The sequence below is a fragment of the Chiloscyllium punctatum genome, chromosome 36 (genome assembly GCF_047496795.1).
Source record: "Chiloscyllium punctatum isolate Juve2018m chromosome 36, sChiPun1.3, whole genome shotgun sequence".
Taxonomy (NCBI): Eukaryota; Metazoa; Chordata; class Chondrichthyes; order Orectolobiformes; family Hemiscylliidae; genus Chiloscyllium; species Chiloscyllium punctatum.
In genome coordinates this window covers 25,209,950-25,229,205 of record NC_092774.1, presented here as the reverse complement: position 1 = coordinate 25,229,205, position 19,256 = coordinate 25,209,950, and the positions used below count along the sequence as shown (strand labels likewise).

The 19,256-nt window shown below is 45.6% G+C and overlaps 2 protein-coding genes across 2 annotated transcripts in view; both read right to left on the bottom strand.

The window, feature by feature from the left end:
- Window positions 1-19,256, bottom strand: part of LOC140460045 (uncharacterized) — a 911,064-nt gene that overhangs the window by 321,905 nt on the left and 569,903 nt on the right. The window lies entirely within an intron of this gene.
- LOC140460282 (uncharacterized) overlaps window positions 1-19,256 on the bottom strand; it is a 39,854-nt gene that overhangs the window by 7,324 nt on the left and 13,274 nt on the right. The gene's annotated exons all lie outside the window — the stretch shown is intronic.

The following is a 19,256-nucleotide window of genomic DNA, read 5'->3' as shown; positions in this document are numbered from 1 at the left end:
TTTCTGAGACAGCAAGCAACTAAATTAGTAAATCCGGGATTTTGGTGGAAAGTGGGAATTCGTTGCACTATGGGGATGAAGCCAAACCCTATCCAGTTATTTCTGCTGGTGGCCAAAAGATTTGGAAGATGGGATTTAGAACACAGATGAGGAGGAACTACTTTTCCCAGAGAATAGTGAATCTATGGAATTCTCTGCCCAAGGAAGCAGGAGAGGCAGCTTCATTAAAAATATTCAAGACACAGTTGGATGGGTTTTTGCATGGTGGGGAATAAAGGGTAGTTGGGATAATGCAGGGAGGAGAAGCCGAGATGATGTAAAGATCAGCCACCATCTAAACGATGGTGGAACAGGCTAGACTGGCCAAATGGCCTACTCCTGCTTCTTTTACTATGAAACTATAACCCTGCATTTCCCACTGGCGAGCCCACCTAACCTGCACATCCCTGGACACTCTGGGCAATTTAGCCTGGCCAATCCAAATCAAGGCTGGTGAGTGATGTGGAAAATGATCAGAGAACTAAAGAAAGGGACAAAGAGAGAAAATATATCAGCAATCAAAACTGGATTCTAAGGATCACAAAACCTGAAACTAAAAACAGTGTGTCTGAAAGTGTGCTGCATTGTAACAAAAGTGAATGAATTGACTGCACACAATGAAGAGAATGATTATGAACAGAGTCTCCTTACAGAGACCCGCCTTCAGGATGGCAGAAATTAGATCCGGAATATAGAGGGTTTGGTCAAATGGGAAGCTAGGTAAAGGTAGAGGGTTGGCACTGCTAATCAAAGCACTGATCACAGGGTAGTCTGGTATCAGCTCGGATTTCAGGTCCTGATTTCTCTGTCCCCTGTTGGTCTCCCTGTTCCCACAGAGTAAGATGTGTGTCTGTTCCCAGCTCTGCTGGATTTCTGCTGAAACTCTGACCCCCTGCTCCACCTTCCGAAACAATAAAACATTCAGTCCATTGAGACCCAAACCACAATTGACCAGCTGTCAACCATCCAGACGTGGAGTGTAGTCATAGCAGGGTTAACAAGCAAATAAAATGAAACAAAATTAGAAATAAATAGGTGCTGGTGTTTAATGTTTGTTCATTGGGAAGTGTATTGGCAAATTAACATTTATTGTGAAATCTATAAAAGCACAGGGGAACAAAGAAGTAAGGGCCTGACTTTGCAGAGGGCAAGCATTGCAGACAGACAGAAAAATGTAAAGTTAAACCGACCTAACAGTAGACTTTCAAAGCCAGTAAACTACTATATCAACAGTCAAGTAATGAGAAAAATAATTCCATATATGGAAAGGAACTCTAATGTTCCAGGCTCCTGGCCTTGAGGTGTTGATAAGGAAAAGTGAATTATATTATAAAGGGAATATGGGAAAGCTCTCAGGCGCCCCTTACATGAGGTGCCTTGCCAATATATCGGGTCCCTTTGCAGAAGTTAAAAATAAACTTTTTCTTTGCTCTTGCTAATAATCGAGTCGATTTAATTTGCATGATAGTAAACTTGAGGGCTCGCCCAGGACCCCACAACTGGGGAAGATTCTGAAGATTCCCAGGAAATGTAGGCGCCAGCGCCTTGAAGGACTTTCACTTCATCTTGAGCGCTAAATTGGCCCCTTTCGCGAGAGGGTTGGGAATCTGTGGATCATCCTGGCGCCGGGATCTGAATCGAATAGGTTCCGGGTAAGAGTCGTGGCTTAAATAATCCTACATAGAGAATAAATAAATCAGGAGTAGGGTCCAGTGAACTCTCGCGCGGTTTAGAGTAAAACTCAGGGGAAAGGATTGCTGACTCTAGAGCGTTTAAGAGAGAGCAGGTTTAAGGGTGGTTTTTAGCCCTGGAACCACCACTGGCTGAGTTGGACTTGCCTGGATGCGCCCAAAAGGATAGAGACAGAGAGACAGACAGACAGAGAGAGAGACAGAGAGAGAGAGACAGACAGAGAGAGAGAGACAGACAGAGAGAGAGAGACAGACAGAGAGAGAGAGACAGACAGAGAGAGAGAGACAGACAGAGAGAGAGAGACAGACAGAGAGAGAGAGACAGACAGAGAGAGAGAGACAGACAGAGAGAGAGAGACAGACAGAGAGAGAGAGACAGACAGAGAGAGAGAGAGAGAGACAGAGACATTCCCAGTATGAATGGACATGACCAACATTGCAACGTGTAAACAACACGAAGGTGAGACAGTGTCCCAGTACCTTACGCTCCTCACTCTAATCCATGATGCCTGTCGTGGACTGACACCACCCGAGGACATAACAGTGCCAGAGCCAAGGCTTTGCTAACTGAGATAATTCCAAGATGGGGCATCCCTGAAAGGCTTAGGAGTGACAATGGGACACCATTTGTCAATAATGCTTTACAGCAGACCAGTGATTATTCGGGAATAAACATGAGACAACACTGTGCCTACCACCCAGCAAGCAGTGGGGCAGTGGAAAGAGAAAATGCTACCCTAAAAAATAAATTGACAAAATGCTGTGAGGAACTCGGGGTGACATGGACAAAGACACTTCCAATTGTGCTAGTGTATATGAGATATGGGAGGAGGGGAAGAGCTAATCTTAGCCCGTTTGAGATTTCGTTTGGTAGACCGCCCAACACAGGAATTGGCCCAAGACCTAAGGTAAGACAGATAGCAGGCCACTGTGAGGATGAGATGTTGTGTTACTGTATAAAACTCTAGACTTGTGTCTCAAATACAGAATCAAGTTAAGGTAGCACTACCCCAACCAGCAGAAGGGAAGCTGCACGATCTAGAACCTGGAGACTGGATAGTGATGAAAGAATTCAGGAGGAAAAGCTGGAAGGCAAAGTGGTGACTGGGGCCATTTCAAGTGCTCCTTACAACACAGACAGCTGTTAAGATCACTGAAAGAACCACATGGATACACGCCAGCCATTGCAAATGTGTAGCTGGACCTGAGGAGACATCGGACAGCACCGGAACCAAATAAGTGCAAGCAGTGAAACTCCGATAACCAGATTAGACTTATATACATGGGGATTGAAAGGTTGCTAGATGCCTCAGAAATTTGGGGCTGTCCCAGCTCACACTGTCAGTAAGCACCCTGGCAGGACTATTCCCAAGGGCAGGTGCGTCTGAGATACAGCCGCATATGGTAATCATAACCGAGGGTGCGAAGGGGACCTTTAAATGCGACCCATGGCTGTTTAGTAACCAGGATGACAAGAAATGGGATGATAAATATTTATGCAAGGATCCTTGTGTCCCAGTAACTGGCACTTAATGGTGGCCATCACGGCTACAGGGACACCTGACATGGGAAATAGGTATTCTATTATCAAGGAAGGAGGTCCTAAGACACGGGTAATAATAACCAAGACTCAGAAGAATGATGAGGGTGTCTGGTGGTGTGGAATAGATAGACCCTTCTCCGACATTTATAGGAAGGTGAATATAGTGGTACAGCTCCCCCCCCGCCCCCCACCCCACCACCCAACCCAGCAGAAGGTCCTACAGAAGATAGTAGCACCAGGGCATGACAACCAAACAAACCAAATCATGGACATAACCCCAAGCAGGGCAAAGGGCATTAATGTCATGCCAGAACCTAGAGGGAGTCAGCCGGGGCTCAGGAGCGAGTCTAACTCGGTAGTGGAATTGGCCCTCCATGAGATAAATGGTGTAAATGCCACGCCAGTAGGTTGGGAGGTGCGAAGGGCCATCGCTAGATGTGAAGGGAACAGAGCTTGTGCCTTGGCCCAAATACAACACCGGAGATTAGAGGTTGGTTACCCTTGTTGGATATGTTTGCACACAGCCCAATGGTGGACTGCCGAACCAATCACAGAGCCCGGCAAGAAATGCTAGCTGCCTGCTTCTGCGGGCAGCGACTGCCCTGACCCTGATAGGGGGAGCAATTAGGGCAAAACTCGCACCACCACCCGAACACAAGGCAAACTGCAGTCCAAAGGCAGACACGCTCCCGACCACAGCCTTCTATATAGTGGAAGGCAGGGGAGAAATGTGTATTTGCACAAATCAGGGGAGACTCCATTTGGGGATCTCCCAATGTATTACGACATTGTACTTGAACAACGATTCTTGCTCAGCAACCTACGCAAATGGTACGTCAACATTACTTGTTCCTTTAATCAGTAATCAGACCAAGATGGCGGGTATAATATGGGCCTGTGGAGAGAGAGGGTACCAACACTTCCCTTCGGGATGAAAAGGGTGCTGCTACCCCATGGTACTGTCCACTGGCACAAAAGCTAATAATAGTGTTCGTCCCAAAAGCTAATAATGGGCAAACCTGAAGGGACATGCCACTGCATTGGAAGGGGAACACACTTGCAGACCCCTGGGTGGTCTATTCTCTTGGGAGCTGGGACAACATTGGCAATAAACAAGATTAATGGCGGGGCATATAGTATATTACTGTTAGCAAATGAGACGGAGGAAGGTCTAGCACTCACCATTAATGAACTAACGGCAGTAAGGGAAGCAGTGATACAAAATCGATTAGCACTCATCATACTGTTGGCAGAGAGAGGATGCATCTGCAAACTGTCATGTACCTCCTGCTGTTTTAATATTCCCGATGAGTCCCAGAATATCACTAATGTGATAAATCATATGAAGGAGGCAGTAAGACCGCCTCCCCCAGCATATGACTCTTAGTTCCAACAGCTTACCGCCTTTTGGGAAGCTTGGGGGTATTAGATTCTACACGCTCTACTAGTTGTAGGGCTGGTCATACTGATAGCGTTTTGTATAAGGACCCTGCTTGTGTACCTGCCTATGGTGTTTGCTTAGGAGTGCAGCAGGATACCAAGAGGTAAAACGACCAGAGGTTCCACCGCAGGAAGACCTGATCGCGTGGATCCCACCATATAGTAACGTTGAAGTGTGTGACGTGTAAAAATGGGCTATGTACAGGGCACACCAGAGCAAGTGGCGATAACACCAGAAAGCTGTGTTCCAGGTAGATGATGTTGGAGGAAAGGCCTGGTGCTCCCTAAGCAGTCTGATATATAGCTATCTGGCTCGGTATATTTTCATGTCATTGTTGTCATGAAATGGAAAATTAACATTTATTGTGAAATCTATAAAGGCATAGGGGAACAAAGAAGTAAGGATCTGACTGGAACTAAGGGGATTGCAAACAAACAAAAATGTAAAGGCAAACCGACCTGACAGCAGACTTACACGGCCAGTTAAACTACCATATCAGCAGCCAAGAAATGAGAAAATCAACTCCATATTTGGAAAGGAACTTGAATGTTCCAGGCCTCTGGCCATGCAGGAGCTGATAAGGAAAAGCGAATTATAGTATAAAGGGAGGATGTGAAAGCTCTCAGGCGCCCCTTACGTGAGGCATCTTGCCAATGTATTGGGTCCTTTGGCAAAGGTCTGAAATAAACATTTGAATCGAGTCGATTTAATTTCCATGACAGTTGTTACTATGTCATCATGCTCAGTGTTTGACTATAAACAATGTATATAAGCTCTATACAAACTCTGGAAAAGTCAGCGGATTATTTTGGCGGTCTAGGAGTACTCATCCTTCTGGGCTGATCAGTCTACCAACCCGGCCATACTAAAGAATAAACAATTGCTTGTGTGATCAACAAAGAGTCATTTCCAGGTGCATTTATCGACCAATCCCAGAAACCCGAAGACCTGGACAGCAGTTCAGATCATCAGAACAACCAAACAGGAAATGGTTAATATCCCCAGGATGTGGGGAGCAAAATGAGACAACAAGGCATTAACACCAACACCAGAGAGAAGCTGAATAAACAGATATGGCAAACGTTAGAGAGTTACAGCAGAGGAACAGTCCCTTCCGTCCAACTCATCTGTGCCGACCAGATATCCTAAATCTATCTCGTCCCATTTGCCAGCGCTTGGCCCATGTCCCTCTAAACCCTTCGCATTCATGTACCCATCCAGATACCTTTTAAATGCTGTAACTGTACCAGCCGCTACCACTTCCTCTGGCAGCTCATTCCTTACACGCACTACCCTCTGAATATAGGAGTTGCCCCTTAGGTTCCTTTTAAATCTCACCCTCACAGTGAACCTATGACACGTCCAGGGAAAAGACTTGTCTATTTACCCTATCCGTGCCCCTCATGATTTTACAAAGGTTTGTAGGGTCACCCCTCAGCCTCTGGCGCTCGAGAGAAAACAGCCCCACCCTGTTCAGCTCAAACCCTGACAACATCTTTGTCAATCTTTTCAGAACCCTTTCAAGTTTTGCAACATCCTTCCTATAGCAGAGAGACGAGAAGTACACACAACATTCCAAAAGTGGCCGAACCAATGTCTGGTGCAGCTACAACATAACTTGCCAGCTCGTATAATCAGAGGATTGGGAAAGTTTTCAAACCCCCATAAAAGACAACCGGGAAAGAATGGAGGAACAAACCGAACTTTTGCGGGTCAGCTTGGACATCAGGGCGGGGGATGAGAATGAGGGAAGGAAACTGAATGTGCTGGAGCCAAGGCGCAGGAAGAACAGAGGATACAAAACCGGCTTCAAGCTGCAATGAGGAATATTGCACCTGCTGCAGTTACTTGTGGGAATCAGGTGCATTTTAAAAATAAAAACAGAAAAGCTATCTACCATCCGCCTTCCCAACGTCGATCCTTCTCTTTCACCTCACCCGGATAATTAAGACATATACCTGAGTTTGCGGAGTCTGCTCCCTCCCTGGATTCACTCCAGTTGCTACAAGTGAACAATTTTCCCTCCTTCCATCTCTGTCTCCCTCCCAGGATGAAGAGTTGCCCAGAGGGAGGGGGATTCATTATGAAACTGACAGGGCAACTTCCGCGTTGTGACGTCAATAAAGGAACGAGGGGCGGGGCGAAAAGCGGAGCCAAATGACGGTAAAGGCGGCGGGACCAGACCGAGAGCGGCCCACGCACTGCGCATGCGGTGCCCGGCAGCACAAGGGGAGGACAACACCCCATCACTTCAGAGAATCCCCATCGTGTGGAAAGCAGGTCACACCGACCCTCCCAAGGGTAACGCACCCACATCCATTCCCCTACTCCCACTGCTCTACATTTAATCCTGAGTAACGCACCTTAGCTGCATATCGCTGGACATTATGCATGATTTAGCGGAGCCAATCCACCCTAACCTACACACCCCTGGGCACAATAGGTAATTTAGCATGGCCAATCCACTTTTAATCTGGACAAAGTTTAAATCTCAACTCCAGGTTGTAGTCCAACAGGGTTCTTTGGAAGCAGTAACGTTTGGAGTGCTGCTTCTTCATCAGGTGGTTGTGGAGAATAAGATCATAATACACAGAATTTATAGCAAAACATTAAGGCATCCTGCCACTGAAATGGTATATTGAACAAACCTGGATTGTTAAATCTTTCACCTTTAAGAATGGGTTGCAGGTATCGTTACAATGTAAACCCCAGAACTTCTTGTATGTCACCTTCTCGAGACAACAAGGTTTTATAGCAAAAGGTGACATCTCAGGTCAGACAATGCATTAAAGGTGTGAGGTCAGAGTCCGCCTGTATCCCAATCTTGAGTCAGACTGGTTCTGTTTCCAAAGTGGAATTTACAAACTATTACATGTTTTGGACTGTTTGCAGATTGTGCATTTTTTAAACAAAATAGAATGTATCTGCAAATATACCTCCCCAGCCATGCACACGTTTGTTGGGTGAATTTGTACTTGCAGAATTACATCTTTCCTCAAAACTGCATGAATCCATGTAAGATTCCGTAAATCAGTTTAACCATTGTGGCACAGACAGTCTCACACAGGGGAGCTCACACCTTCAATACATTATCTGGGCTGACACGACACCAATTGCTAAAGTTCACATGAGAATTTAACTTTTACAAAACATATGTAAATTACATATGAAAGAACCAAAACCAACATGGTCATCCTTACAGATAAGAGACTTAACAAATCCAGGTCTTATTCAATGTATAATTTCAGTTCCATCACACTGTAAACTGTTGCTATAAATTCTATGTCTTACCATCTTATACTCCATAAACACCTGATGAAGGAGCTGCACTCCGAAAGCCAGTGCTTCCAATTAAACCTTTTGCACTATAACATGTTGTGTGTGATTTTTAACCCTGCAAATATAATTCTGCAAATACACATTTACTCCCATGGACTTATGTATGCGCGTATGTGCATGAGAGAGAGAAAAGTCTACATCAGTGTTGGATGCCTTTATGTCTATTTGATAACAGATGTTTTATTTCTATAGATGTAAATATTGTAGTAAATCTTAGTTAGATGTAAGAGAGAGAGAATTCTTCAAGTAGGGCATGATAAGAATCCTGGGAGACCCCTATTTCTTGTTTACTTCCTAATGAACAAACATTACGCTCTATCGTCTGTTTATTTCTAATTTTAATGCATTTTCATTGTTTTATTCCTTGCAATGACGTGGGAGAATTGTTAGATTTGGGTCAGCCATTTTGTCACATATTGAAGCCTGGAAACCATTTTGAATCTCATCTTAGTGCTTGCTTTCCAGAGCTTATGTTTCCCAGGCTCAGTGGAGACGGTTGGCCTTGCAGCTGTACTGCTCCCTGATAAACAAATTCTTTCTTTGCATGGGACTTTATTTCCATCCCCCACAGTTGGCGAGTCAGCCAGGAGATACCCTGGTGCTGCCAGGTCACTGACTGATATACTTTGAGAGATGAAATATAGAGGGTGGTTGCTGCTTTTGTTGTGTCCAAATAAAAAGGAAAGCTGGCCAGGGACAAAAATGGTGATACAATTCTCGCTACTCAGCCACAAGATACTAGTGAGAGTGTCCTGACGTAATGCTGCTGAGAGCAGCTTATGCTTTAAAAAATTAGTAATAAAGAATTTGCTTGCCCCAGGGTTATGGCTGGTGAAACCTTCTTTGATAAGACCTGGAGCTACACTGATGTCTGCGGCAGGCTTCAAAATGCCCCCGATCCATTCAAATGCCCAACATTAGTTTTAATTGGCTGGTAAAATTCTGCAATAAGTATAATGTCCAGACGTGAATAAATTTGGCATACACGACGCAGTGGGCAACTATTAAATACTCTGTTGTATTTCCCCTGGGTTGTGGACTAATGCAGAGACACTAACAACTTGATTAGATTAGATTGGATTACTTACAGTGTGGAAACAGGCCCTTTGGCCCAACAAGTCCACACCGACCCGGCAAAGCGCAACCCACCCAGACCCATTCCCCGACATTTATCCCTTCACCTAACACTGCAGGCAATTTAGCATTGCCAATTCACCTGACCTGCACATTTTTGGACTGTCACGGGGAGGATGTGCAAACTCCACACAGTCGCCTGAGACGGGAATTGAACCCGGGTCTCTGGCGCCGTGAGGCAGCAGTGCTAACCACTGTGCCACCGTGCCGCCCAAAAACTTGCCTTGAAAACAGTGTTCAATTTGCAAATGGAACAGCTGAGAGGTATTTAGAGTTTGCACAGTTGGTTAGGCAGCTATGTGTCACAGCCAGGATTTATGAGGCTCAACTCCTGAACTTGGACTGTTCTGGAATGAGAGTGTCTCATTACCCTTGGAAGGAAGGAATAAACAAATACTGAAACTGAGATTCGAAGAAAGTTGGAAAATATTGCAGAGAGAGGCATGCAGGTAGAGAGAGAGGAACAGGCAGGCAGAGAGAGAGACGCGCTGGCAGGAAGAGAGAGAAAGAGGTATGCAGGCAGAGAGAGAGAGAGAGAGAGAGACAAGCACAAAAAGAGAGAGGCACATCGGCAGGCATAGAGAGTGACAGACAGGGAGAGACTGACACAGTGCCGACACCGAGGAGAAAGTGAGGACTGCAGATGCTGGAGACCAGAGTTGAAAAATGTGGTGCTGGAAAATCACAGCAGGCCAGGCAGCATCCCAGGAGCAGGAGAATCGATGTTTCGGGCCTGAAGAAGGGCTTATGCCTGAAGCGTCAATTCTCCTGCTCCTCGGATGCTGCCTGGCCTGCTGTGTTTTTCCAGCACCACACTTTTCAACTCAGTGCCGAAACCCTCCAGGTTGCATAAAGGTTAACACTTTGTAATCTGGTTTGAATGCACATTTGCCTGGGTATGGTGCTGAAATCACAGGGGACGCCCCTGAAGAAGAACACAAACTATGGCCTCAAATAGGGTACTCCCTCCACACCCAAACCAAAATGTGGGTGACCCCTGATGGACTGGTTTGTGTTCCTTCTTTGCTGCTGCCTATTTCAATTGAATATATGCAATATTGTACACACTTGGGCAGGGAGGGAACGGTTAATACTCTGTTACAAACTTGGTGGCACCCAGATTTTCAGAAAGTAGCGAGGAAACGAGCTGAAGAGTGTTTAATTTGTAAATAAACAATATGCATGCTGTAAGAGGGCTGCCCTGTCTTGGTTAACCACTTCCTTGCCTAGTGGGCCTTTTTACCTGTCTACAACCGGCTCATATAGAATTGTTGCATACGTTGTTATGAATATTGTCTAATAAGAGTAGATGTATTTAGTAGATGAATCAAAACCATCCCAATGATTGAAACAGCTTCCACTATAGTGTTGGACAAATGCAAAATATTTGCATCAATTAACCAAAACTCTTCAAAGTTTGCATTCACAGGTACGCCAAGCCTAAGAATTAGTACCGGGCATATTGGAGCCGAGATGGAAGGGCCCATTCCTAGTCCTGTTGGTCACCCATTCAGCAGTCAAGGTCAAGGGAGGCTGCATGGACACACACAACAGAATACAAAAGAGCGCCACCTCCTGGAGGAACACAGAAGACCCCGTCAGAGATAGACCTTCAGCCTTCATCCGTGAATGGCTCAGCCTGATCATTCTGCCTTTCACTGCGTTCTTTCTTAGCTTTCTTTCATGAACTACGTTTGATTGGACCTGATAACCTCTAGTAAACGGGAATTACAGGTTAATACTTTTCTTTCTACACAGGTCAACCACTCTAGCTGCTGGTATGTGCCCATATTCCCATTCATCCCAAACTTGCACCAAGCGAGCACTTATAGAATTTAACCAACTTGCAGCTTTCTTTCCCCCTACCTTTGGAACTGCTCGATTGGAAATCAAAGTCACCCCACAGACAATCCTGCGCTCGGCTCAGTTCACTGTTGTGGCCCTCCTCTCCAGTGATCTCCCAGTTGCCGAGATTTCCCCTTCCTGATGAAACCCCTGATGATGACTCCCAATCCCTGGAGCCTTCTGCCCCTGTCCTTACTAACTAGAGGACTATCTGTCTGATCTCCAACCACAACCCCCTGACAATCCCTCTTGCTCTGGGTATAATTCCCCTTTTGCTGACACCCCCAATCTCTTCTTTTTAATAATAAAAAAGGAGAGATTGTGGGAGAATTTGACCAAAATTGACACAAAACTGCGTGGAAGTCATTTTGTCACAAAGCAATGTTAGCAGTAAAATGTAGCCTGCTAACATAATGCTGTCTGAGCTGTGGCTAAGGAATTCTGTTTTGATAGCCTGACCTTGCAGCTGCAGGCTGTCTCTGCTCCTCAGGCCATTAGACTGTGCTGCTTCATAGAATGATGGATTGTTTCCCTCTGTTCCTTATTGGTGATTCGAGCCGAGCGAAACCTGCAGTAGAAGATAACATTCAGTTTTGCAGACATTAAGAAATGTGAACCTTACAACTGCCCCTCCGTTGCATAATTAATGGACAGTAGGCTTGTGTTTTATCATAAAACTTGTAACATTCTGTATTTCATTGTTCAACACAAAGTCCAACGTACTCCAAATAGGTCTTCCCAATGGCAATGAATAAAGCTAGTTAATTGTTCAAGGTCTCCTCTCCTGACTACTTTGCTTTAAATGATTTGGCACACGAGTTACTTTGTTCCAACAGCACTAACAGTTACATCTAAGGGAGACAGAATTCATGTAGTAGACATCAGGATCCTGGGAGACCCCTATTTCTGGTTTACTTCCTAATGAACAAACATTAAGCATTTATTTTATTCTAAGTTTGTTTCGTTTTTCTTCTTTGATTCCCTGCTATGGCTACACTATGTGTCTGGATGGTTGACAGGCTGGGAGATTGTGGGTTGGCTTTCGATTGACTGAACGTTTTATTGTTCTGGAAGCTGTAAAGAGGCGTAAAAGCTTCAGCAGAAATCCAGCAGAGCTGAGAACAGACCGACATCATACTCTGTGGGAACAGGGAGATCAGCACAGGACAGAGAAATCAGGACCTGAAATCAGAGTGAACACCAGACTACCCTGTGATCAATGCTTTGATTAGCAGTGCCAACCCTCTGCCTTTACCTAGCTTCCTATTTGACTACGCCCTTGATATTCAGGATCCAATCCTTGTCATCCTGAAGCCATGTCTCTGTAAGGAGTCTCAGACCATAATTATACTCTTCAATGTGTGCAGTCAATTCATTCACTTTTGTTACAATGCAGCACAGATTCAGACACACCGTTTTTAGTTTCAATTTTTGTGATCCTTAGAATCCAGTTTTGATTGCTGGTATACTTACTCTCCTTGTCCCTTTCTATCATTCTCTGATGTTAATTTCCCACACGACTACATTGCTCACCGGCCTTGATTTGGATTGGCCAGGCTAAATTGCCCATAGTGTCCAGGATGTGCAGGTTAGGTGGGTTAACCATGGGAAATGTAGGGTTATAGTTTCATAGTAATAGAAGCAGGAGTAGGCTATTTGACCCATCCAGTTTGCTCCACCATTCGTTATTATCGTGCCTGATCTATCCATTGTCTCAGCTCCTCCTCCCTGCATGTCACAAGTAATCCCTTAATTCCCCGACCATGCAAAAACCCATCCAACTGTGTCTTGACTATACTTAATGAAGCTGCCTCTACTGCTTTCTTCGGCAAAGAATTCGATAGATTCACTACTCAACAGAAAAAGGAGCTCCTCTTCATCTTCATACCGAACGCCGCCTTCACTAACCTGTTCACCTGAGACTCCACTTTCAAGGAATTATGAACCTGCACTCCAAGGTCTCTTTGTTCTGCAACACTCCCCTTCACTGTGCCAGTCCTGCCTGGATTGCTTGACTAAAATGCAAAACCTCACATTTCTCTAAATTAAACTCCATCTGCCAGTCCTCAGCCCATCAGGTAAATTCTAATTTATACCAAACAGTTTTCCTCTCTTATTCCCTTGAAGCTGAAAATCTCCATCCACACACTCTCCCTCCATTCTCAATTTGATGAACGTAATCCCTGCTGTACCATATCCTAAAGGGTCTGGTTCACGCTGATTAGCAGACCCACATTCAGGGGGAATCTAATTGAAACATACAGAATATTGAATGACCTGGACAGAGTAGACATTAGGAAGATGTTTCCATTGGGAGGAGAGACTAAGACCCGAGTGCCCAGCCTTAAAGTGAAGGAAAAACCTTTTCTGACATTCCCCCACCAATGGATGGTTTCACTGACTCTCACTCTCTCGATCCTGGTGACCCTGACTATGACAGTTACCTAGGCGATTCTAAACCCCCACCACCAACACACACCACTGGGTCCACTACGTCCCTCCTTTTGCCGGTTCCTCTGAACTGCCCTCCTGATTTGGTGAAAAGAAAGAAGGAATTGTGGGAGAATTATTGCATTCTGGTCAGCCATTTTGTCACATATTAAAAACCTGGAAACCATTTTCAATCTCAGCTCAGTGCCTGCTTGCTCAAGCTTGTTTCCAGGATAAGATTGTCTTTTCCAGGTTCATCAGAGACAGTCGCCTTGCAGCTGTACTGCTACCTGTTAAACACATTCTTTCCTTGCATGGGAATATTCTTCTCTTTGCAAGGACCTATTATATAGTTATCAGCTACTAACCAACACTGTCTAGACACTAAGTCACTGGGCAAAGTGACTTAGTTTGCTAATTGTTAAATTATCACACAACTCTCTCTTTCTCATTGGAGTGACTTGTGACCATTAGGTTGACTTAGCTCTCCCTGTGAGCTCCTGAATGAACAGTCAATAACCCAAGGTTTTTGTGTCATGATTACATATCTAAATTGGACTACTACAAGCAAGTCACCCACAGCATAATCTATTTCCAGTCCCAGCATGGACCAAGGGGCCACCCATTTTTGCCAGACAAGTAAATGTGTCAAGCTGAGGAAACAAAGCCTGTCAAACATTAATAGACACAGATCTAGACCAACATTTTCCAGAGTCTGTCCCTTCCCCTCGATTGACTTTCTTTTTCCCTCAGCTCCTACAGACCAACAACTGAACCCAAGGATGAGAAAAAAAATGGAAAAGGGGGTGAAAAAAAAGAGTGCCGTCCTCACAGATGTTAAACAGAGGAAGGAAGTTGCAGTCTGGGGTGAAGTTCAATCTCCTTTCAGAGAGAGAGAGGAGCAACAGCAACTTCCGAAGCTCGTGGTCCAACTTCCGCATTCAGACAATGGGGGGCTCTGATTGGCAGGAGGACCAGTCTCCTTCCGGTCATCCAGGGATTCCCAAAGGTTGGTCTCCCCGTCCATCAGAACGATGAGGGGTGGGGCCCCACTCATCTCACACATGCGCACCATGAACACTGCTCACCGCCGATAGAGTGGTTCCTGGATCGCCTGGGATTGTGGAGACTACATCGGCCATTACAGACATGAAATCAAGAGTCCCACATGCCTTCTTAATCGTCCTTTTCCATGCGTTGGTAACGTACACATCATAAACCAATCTTTAATCGATTTTAAACTGTTACACTGAGTGAAACGCTACAGGTGTTCAACTCTAAACTCTATTTCCAGGTCAGTGTCAGCACATCGCTCTTTATGATACAAAGCTGGGTGGCAGGGTGAAATGTGAGGAGGATGTTAGGAGATTACAGGGTGACCTGGACAAGTTAGGTCAGATGCATGGCAGATGCAGTTTAATGTGGATAAATGTATGGTTATCCACTTTGGTGCTAAGAACAGGAAGGCAGATTACTACCTAAATTTAGGTAAAGGGGCAGTACAGAGAGATCTGGGTGTTCTTGTACACGAGTCAATGAAGGTAAGCATGCAGGTACAGCAGGTAGTGAAGAAGGCTAATAGCATGCTGGCCTTCATAATAAGAGGGATTGAGTATAGAAGCAAAGAGGTGCTTCTGCAGCTATACAGGGCCCTGGTGAGACCACACCTGGAGTAGTGTGTGCAGTTCTGGTCTCCAAATTTGAGGAAAGACATTCTGGATATTGAGGGAGTGCAATGTAGGTTCACAAGGTCAATTCCTGGAATGGCAGGATTACCTTACACTGAAAGACTGGAACGACTGGGCTTGTATACCGTTGAGTTTAGAAGATTGAGAGGGGATATGATTGAGAAATATAAGATTATTAAAGGATTGGACACTCTGGAGGCAGGAAACACGTTTCCACTGATGGGTGAGTGCCGAACCAGAGGACACAGCTTAAAAATACAGGGTAGACCATTTAGGACAGAGATAAGGAGAAACGTCTTCACCCAGAGAGTGGTGGCTGTGTGGAATGCTCTGCCCCAGAGGGCAGTGGAGGCCCAGTCTCTGGGTTCATTTAAGAAAGAGTTGGATAGAGCTCTCAAGGATTGTGGAATCAAGGGTTATGGAGATAAGGCAGGAACAGGATACTGATTAAGGATGATCAGCCACGATCATATTGAATGGTGGTGCAGGCTCAAAGGCAGAATGGCCTACTCCTGCACCTATTGTCTATTGTCTATTATCTGTCCTCAAATAAGGACTGAATCAAAGCCCGACATCTGTTCCACCTGAACGTCGATTTTTTTTTAAATTTGCGGGTTCCAACCCTCTGTTTCAACCATTTATTAAAAGTTATTCATGGTACATGGGCATCTCTGGCTGGCCAGCATTTATTTCCTCTTGAGAAGGTGGTGGTGGAGAAGCTGTGATCCACATGCTATACAGTGTCCTACAATGCCCTTATGGAGGGAATTCCAGGATTTAGCTCCAGCGACACTAAATGAACAGCAAGTTGCTTCCAAGTCAAGATGGAGAGTGGCTTAGAGGGGTACTTGCAAGAGGTTCTGTTCCCAAGTATCTGTTGTCCCAGTCCTTCTAAATGGAAGTGGTTTGTGGTATGGAAGGTAATTTCTAAGTATCTTTGGTGAATTTCTGTGGTGCATCTTGTAGATCGGACACACCACTGCTTCTCAACAGTGGGGCAGAGGGAGTGGATGTATGTGGAGATGGTTCCAATCAAGTGGGCGACTTTGTACTGGATGGTATCAAGCTGTTTGAATGCTGTTGAAGCTGCACCCATTCAAGCTGGTGGGAGAGTATTCCATCACATTGCTGACTTGTGCCTTGTAGAAGATGTACAGGTTTTGGGGAGTCAGGAGGTGAGTTACTTGCCGCAATATTCCTGACCTGATTAGATTACCTACATTATGGAAACAGGCCCTTCAGCCCAACAAACCCACACCAACCCTCCGAAGAGCAACCCACCCACACACATTCCCCTACCCTGTATTTGTCCCTGACGAATACACCCAACACTATGGGGAATTTAGCATGGCCAATTCACCTAACCTGCACATCTTTGCACTGTGGGAGGAAACCGGAGCACCCGGAGGAAACCCACACAAACAAGGGGAGAATGTGCAAACTCCACACAGACAATTACCCGAGGCAGCAATTGAACCTAGGTCTCTGGTGCTATGAGGCAGCAGTGCTAACCACTGAGCCACCTGTAACCTGTTCTTGTTGCCATTGTGGCTGTGGTTAGTCTAGTTGAGTTTCTGGTCAATGGTAAACCCCAAGGATGTTGATAGGGTGTTTAGTGACAGTAACACTATTGAATATCATGAGGCAGTGGTCAAATTATCTCTTTTAGGGATGAGTCATTGTTTGGCATTGGTATGACATAAATATTACTTCCCACTCGTCTGCCCATTGGATGTTGTTAAGGTCTTGTTGCATTTCAAACTGAAGTTTGTGAGGAGATGTGAATAGTGCAGAACATTGTGCAATTATTAGCGAATATTTCCACCTCTGACCTTATGATGGAGGATGGTCATTGATGAAGATGGTTGAGCCTAAGACACTACCCTATGAATTCCTGAAGAGACATCCTGGAGCTGAGATGACTGACCTCCAACAACCATAGCCAGTTTTCTATGTGCCCGGTATGGCTTAACAATTAAGACACACAAACAATATTTCAAAACTAATTGAAGGAATACACAGGAGACACCCCTCTTTTGTAAATCTCCAGTGCAAGCTTTTCTGTTCCAGAAACAATCTGATAAGTATTGACTTTCATCAACCTTTTTGATCTTTGCCACTCACTGCGCCTCCTGTCCATTTCCCCCACCACCCACAGCTCCCCCTGTGCATTCTCTCTCCATCCCCAGCATCTTGTCCATTCTCCCTCTATACTCCGACCACCCTGTTCATTCTCTCTCGCGCAACCCTCTGCACCCCTGTTGTTTTTCTCCCCACCCTCTGCCTCCTTTCCAGTCCTCCTACCCACTCTCTGCCCCCATCTATTCTTTCTCATCACACCCTCTATCCCATGTCCATTCTTCCAGTCCCCCACCACCCATTCTTTCTTTCTCCCTCCCACCCCACCGCCACCCATTCTGTGGGAAAAACTCTAGGCTTAGAGTCAGAACTGGGGTTCAATGACAGAGTTTATTGCATAATGAAATACTGGAGCTCAGGGGAGAGAAAGACACCAACAACACAGTGTCAGCTGTGGGTCTTCTCTCAACCCGGAGCACATGTCAAGAAACTTTTATACATCTTATGATACAATCGATCAGTGATGAGATTATTGTCTTTGTAACATTGAGTCATAGAGATGTACAGCATAGAAACAGACCCTTTGGTCCAACCCGTCCATGCCGACCAGATATCCCAACCCAATCTAGTCCCACCTGGCCCATATCCCTCCAAACCCTTCCTATTCATTTACCCATCCAAATGCCTCTTAAATGTTGTAATTGTACCAGCCTCCACCACATCCTCTGGCAGCTCATTCCATACACGCACCACCCTCTGCGTGAAAAAGTTGCCCCTTAGGTCTCTTTTGTATCTTTCCCCTCTCACCCTAAACCTATGCCCTCTTGTTCTGGACTCCCCGACCCCAGGGAAAATACTTTGTCTATTTATCCTATCCATGCCCCTCATATGATTTATTTATGGTAATCATTGCAGAATCATTGATAGTTTTGATACAGTCTTTGTCAGTTCCAGCACAGCCCCTGTTAACTTCCGCACAGTCTTTTCAATTTCAGTGCAGACATTGTCAATTTCAATGTCTGCATGGAAATCCATTGTTGTAGTAATGGGCGCTAATTGCTCTTCCTGAGAAGGGGGATTACTGCAGCCCTGGCTATTAGCATTTTGTATTGAGTCTGATCAAGCTGTTAGCATTTCTGTAAGAGGTGTTGTCTGGACCCAGACACTTCAGCGGGCAGTGTTCATTACTCATGGGTATTCTCTACCCCACCCGCCTTAAACTAATCAACTGGGTTGTGAGTGCATTGTGCTGGTATTGTGGTCGGCCCAGGCTTGTCCGGACTTGTCCGACCTGCCTATCTTCTTTTCCACCTATCCACTCCACCCTCTCCTCCTTGACCTATCACCTTCATCTCCTCCCCCACTCACCCATTGTACTCTATGCTACTCTCTCCCCACCCCCACCCTCCTCTAGCTTATCTCTCCATGCTTCAGGCTCACTGCCGTTATTCCTGATGAAGGGCTTTTGCCCGAAAAGTCGATTTCGCTGCTCGTTGGATGCTGCCTGAACTGCTGTGCTCTTCCAGCACCACTAATCCAGTACCAGGCAGTATCTGTACCTGCTCTGCTGTTTCTCTCCCTGTTGTGATCCGGGGGCCTTTTTGTGTGTCAAGTTGGCCAATGGATGGCTCAGCGGCCATCTTGTGTATCCGTGTACCTAGTGTCACCCTGCCCCGTGCCAGCTCCCACTTCTCCCCCCACCCAATCTCTCTATCAAGCCCACTCATTCTCTCTGTACCACCCTCTGTACCCCCCCAGTCTCCCTCTACCCCCCACACTCTGCCCCTGTCAGGAATGAAGGGCTCCTGCCCAAGACATTGATTTTCCTGGGCCTCGGTTGCTGCCTGGCCTGCTGTGCTTTTCCAGCTGAATTCTAATCTTGACTGTAAAGGGGTGAATGGCCGAGTCCTAGTCTTGTGAAGTAGATTCCGACTATCTAGAAATAGAGTCACAGAGCACAGCAACATACTCTTCGGTCCACGCCGACCAGATATCCGAAATTAATCTAGTGACCCATTTACCAGCAT